The sequence below is a fragment of the Portunus trituberculatus genome, chromosome 50, assembly GCF_017591435.1.
Source record: "Portunus trituberculatus isolate SZX2019 chromosome 50, ASM1759143v1, whole genome shotgun sequence".
Taxonomy (NCBI): domain Eukaryota; kingdom Metazoa; phylum Arthropoda; class Malacostraca; order Decapoda; family Portunidae; genus Portunus; species Portunus trituberculatus.
This window is the reverse complement of record NC_059304.1, coordinates 5,970,020-5,975,019: the sequence shown is the minus strand read 5'-3', so window position 1 is coordinate 5,975,019 and position 5,000 is coordinate 5,970,020. Positions and strand designations below refer to the sequence as shown.

Sequence of the window (5,000 nt, the reverse complement as noted above, 5' to 3'; positions counted from 1 at the left end):
TAGAATCACATAGTTACGTGTACAATAAAATATAATCAAGAGAGAACATTGAAAAAGAAAACCTATTAGAGGTAATGCCTGGTGAGGGTAGCAGCAGCCGTAGTAGTTGTAATGACAGCGGTGGTGAAGGTGTCTGCTGGGGGAAACGAAAATCAAAAAGGAAATCATGACGAAGTTGCTCCCATATGGACAGTGAGGCCCGCGAGACGAAGCTCCCTCGCCATAAAGGACCCCTGACGTCAACACAGCCTTGGGGATCCGTGATATGAGATCGAAGGCGAGTGTGTCTTTGTGCAGAGAGAAGGAAAAAAAGTGCGGCAGGCGAGGACGACGAGGTGTAGGAGTGGGAGAAGGAGGAGGAGGAAGAGGAGGAGGAGGAGGAGGAGGAGGAGGAGGAGGAGGAGGAGGAGGAGGAGGACGAGGAGGGAGAGGGAAGGGTGGAGAAAAAAGGGAAAAGAAGAGTAATGTAAGGGAAGAGAAGATTTTGTAAGAGAGAGAGAGAGAGAGAGAGAGAGAGAGAGAGAGAGAGAGAGAGAGAGAGAGAGAGAGAGAAGAGTAATGTAAGGGAAGAGAAGATTTTGTAAGAGAGAGAGATTTTGTAAGAGAGAGAGAGAGAGAGAGAGAGAGAGAGAGAGAGAGAGAGAGAGAGAGAGAGAGGATGATACTAAAAAAAAAAAGTGAAACCCAGCAGTGCACTTAGGATATTGAACTGCAAACTTCACTCATCCACAAACAATATGTGAACAAAAACTTTATGTGCAATTCGTTAAGGATGCACAGTGTTATACATTCTCTGGGATATGTCCTCCTCCTTCTCCTCCTCCTCTTCCTCCTCCTCCTCCTCCTCCTCCTCCTCCTCCTCCTTTTCCTTCGCCTCAACCTCCTTCTCCCTCTCCTTCTCCCTCATTGAGAGTGCTTCTCCTTCGCGGTAACTCCTAAGGGCGCACAGGAAGGAGGGAGGTAAGTGAGGCAGGGAGAGGAAGGAGAAAGGTGCATCAAGGCGTAGGAGAGAGGAAGGGAAAGGAAGGCATTGGGCAAAGTGAGTGAAGAGGCAGAGAGAGAGAGAGAGAGAGAGAGAGAGAGAGAGAGAGAGAGAGAGAGAGAGAGAGAGAGAGAGAGAGATAATAAATGAATGAAGAAGGGAGTGAAGGAATTTGGAATGAGAAAGAAAGAAATTAGGCACATACTTTTTCCCCGAGTAAAAAGAAAAGAATCCCTTCAATTAATTCAAGAGCCTTCAAAGAAAACGCATTTGGTAAGGAATGAACGAAAACCAAGCCATTATTTAGGGTATCAGATGCTTCACTGATTTGTGTGTGTGTGTGTGTGTGTGTGTGTGTGTGTGTGTGTGTGTGTGTGTGTGTGTGTGTGTGATAATAATGATAATAATAATAATAATAATAATAATAATAATAATAATAATAATAATGATAATAATAAAAATGACAATAATAATAATAATAATAGTAGTAGTAGTAGTAGTAGTAGTAGTAGTAGTAGTAGTAGTAGTAGTAGTAGTAGTAGGAGTAAATACGGTTTATTAAAATTGCAGTATATACAGACTTAAAATGTAGATGTTTGGGGATAGAAGGAAGCTTAAGATTATAACACTAGCCTAATGGTTTATTGCTCGTATCATGTTGGATATCACACAGGTGGTATCAATGCGGGTGTGTGAGAGAGAGAGAGAGAGAGAGAGAGAGAGAGAGAGAGAGAGAGAGAGAGAGAGAGAGAGAGAGAGAGAGACCTATTTTATAGTTTGTGGACTTAGCCTTAAGAGAAAAAAGAAAAGGTAATTCTTCTATTTCTATACAAGTAACAAAATCTAGTGAGGTAACCGTAAATAGGTAGGTGGTCGTGTTTCATTCCATTATTTCAGTACCTTCATTCTTTTCCACCTTTCCTGGAGGCTCTTGATCTTTCTGGGCAGCAAAACGACACAGCAATTATTCACTCTGAGAAATCACATTTATAAAGACTCGAGGCAACTGGGTACATATAAGCTTAGGAAAATACAGCCAATTAAAAGAACATAGTGTCATCAATGTTAAAATTAATGAATTGTCAGGAAGGTACCATTCATCATAAAACTCTCACACGTTAGAGTCTTGTCATTGGCAGCTTTAACATTCCTTAGCGGTGAGTTATTAAGCAGCACAACTGACAGCGTGCACATCCACGTCTCATAAATCTACTCATTAAGCTGTATAATCATCCTAATTTATTGGAACTAGTAATAATGCAGCCAGACCGGAACTGCGTCTCTCTCTCTCTCTCTCTCTCTCTCTCTCTCTCTCTCTCTCTCTCTCTCTCTCTCTCTCTCTCTCTCTCTCTCTCTCTCTCTCTCTCTGTGGCTAAACGAGAAACGAATAAACAATACATTCAGTTAAAAGCTTTACCTTGTTAGGCGCCGAATAAGTAGGCTATATATGACGTGCGTGTGGTGTTTGCGAATCTCGAGCACACACACACACGCACACACACACACACACACACACACACACACACACACACACACACACACACACACACACACACACCGTATTTGATATAGTATTTTAGTCACAAAACATAGTATGATAATTCTGTGAAGCCCTTGAAGAACAATGCAGCAGTTAAAAAATATATATGCTTCCGAATCCCACTCCGACAGAATTAACACCTTGCACATAACCGAGATTTGAACAACAATGGCTCCCTGTGTGTCTGTACGTGCAGAGAACATACTACTGTGAGTGGGAGTGCTAAATACGATCGCGGATACGTGGACAGTGTCGGTCTTAAAGCATAAATATGACAATGGTGGAGGTAATGCCATCAGCAGTCAGCCATGATGTGTGTGGGGGGGAGGTGGCGATTGTGGCGTGTTTTTTGCTGCTTTTATCGTGCTTTTAGTCGCTTTGATTTCTTTAATTCTGCATTCCTGCTTCATCTTTTTGTGTGCGGTGAGGTGTTCTTTTCTTATTTTTTCTCTCACTCTTTCTTTTTTTTTTATACTTGTGAAACGTGGTTTAGTGTGTCTGACGTTTTTTTTTTTTTGTTGTTTTACTTTTATTTTCTTTCGTGTTGGTGTGATTGTGTGTTGTACTACCGCAAAAGTTTTCTGTTGCTTAGTGTTGTGATACACTACTGCTCTCTGTGCTGCTGTATGCTGTTGTGATGTGGAGTGTTCTGTTTCACTATAGTATATTTTGTCCAAGTCTGTTTTCCCCGGTGGTAGATTGCAGCGCAGTGTTGTGTTATCTTTGTGGTCTCCTGTTATGGAAAATTGTGAAGTTGTGTAGAGATGAAAAATTCATTTGCTTCGATGTGTTCCGTCCGTGTCATAGAAGAAAATCTATTATATCCTTTCGTTGCTGTGTTTTAGGATCCCTTTAGAGTGCTTGTGCGTCAGAGGTGGGAATGGCGAGTAGATGTCAGTACGCGTGTTTTTCGTTTCGAGCGTGTTTGCTTTATTCAGGTGAAGTGAGTAGTCAGCTATATATATAGACGTTGTCGTACATTTCTTTGGTGTATTCAGTATGTATGAGAGTATGTGGCTACCTGCATATTTGTGCATGATATATAACATGCACGTCTGAACAGTGTGTGTGTGTGTGTGTGTGTGTGTGTGTGTGTGTGTGTGTGTGTGTGTGTGTGTGTGTGTAATTCACTGTTTGATCTGCTGCAGTTTCTGACGAGACAGCCAGACGTTACCCTACGGAACGAGCTCAGAGCTCATTATTTCCGATCTTCGGATAGGCCTGAGACCAGGCACACACCACACACCGTGTGTGTGTGTGTGTGTGTGTGTGTGTGTGTGTGTGTGTGTGTGTGTGTGTGTGTGTGCGTGTGTCCTCGAAAGCATGCAGACACACACGTGATGTTACCAGCGTTAATCTCAACATGAAAAAAAAAAAAAAGTCTCGACCTTTCTTCGCCAATCTGCGACAGCCGTGTCTTAAGGAGGTGGACTATTTTCAACCTGCAGACTTGGAATGACCCACTTGACCTACTTATGCCTCGGTTATAGTGTTCAGTAGTCACATCAATGTTGTCGCTGCACTGGTTACATATATTTATGTTGTGCTGTTTAACTCTATCATGCTCAACTAAGTGGACTTAACCTTTTTTTTCATTTTAGAATTTTATTGTGATGATCTTTTTGCATTCTAATAAATATATATATATATATATATATATATATATATATATATATATATATATATATATATATATATATATATATATATATATATATATATATATATATATATATATATATATATATATATATATATATATATATATATATATATATATTATTTATTTTTCTTTATCTTTATCTGCATATAAGTTGTGTCCACGGCCAGTGGGTGCTACATGCTGACCGTTCATTCTGGGCAAGAAAACTCATGATGAGATTATTGGCGTACTTTATATCGACACCTCCCACTTTTATCCCACAACCGTGGTCCGTGGTCGGCTGAGTGGACGAAAATGGTCCATCTGGTGCCGGTGCGCCAGCTGGGGCGTGGCCCGTTGTGCTGGGAGACTGGGAAAGATAGTAAGTACTGTGGAGAGTGGAACTGGGGAGAGGAACTATGTCAGGGAGTTGACTAGGGAAAAGTTTTTTTGCTAGGCAGTGGAATGGTGTACGTATAAAATGAGGATTATCGAATGTCATGTCTAATTTTGTTTTTTCATTGTGAGTGAATATTTATGGATTGGCAATTTATGTTAGTATCTTATGCCTGTAAAAGGTGGTATGTACGTACGTACAAGCAAAGGCGACTCACCCGAGAACTGTGACGTACAAAAAACATTTCACGGTCACACGTTTAGATAGAAAAAAAATTGTGCTCGGTCTTATGAAGCACCTCGTATCCAGCTGCCGGCGAGGGTAAAGAGTGGTGCGGAGAGACGAGCCGCTGAGGGAGGCGTGGCTCAGCGGCTAGGCTCAGCTGCGTCATAACCCCGTGAAGTTGCCACCATAACGGCAGCAATTTCTCTCATCGGGC

At 41.5% G+C, this 5,000-nt stretch overlaps 1 protein-coding gene across 1 annotated transcript in view; it reads right to left on the bottom strand.

The window, feature by feature from the left end:
• Positions 1-5,000, bottom strand: part of LOC123500002 — a 75,556-nt gene that overhangs the window by 24,755 nt on the left and 45,801 nt on the right. The gene's annotated exons all lie outside the window — the stretch shown is intronic.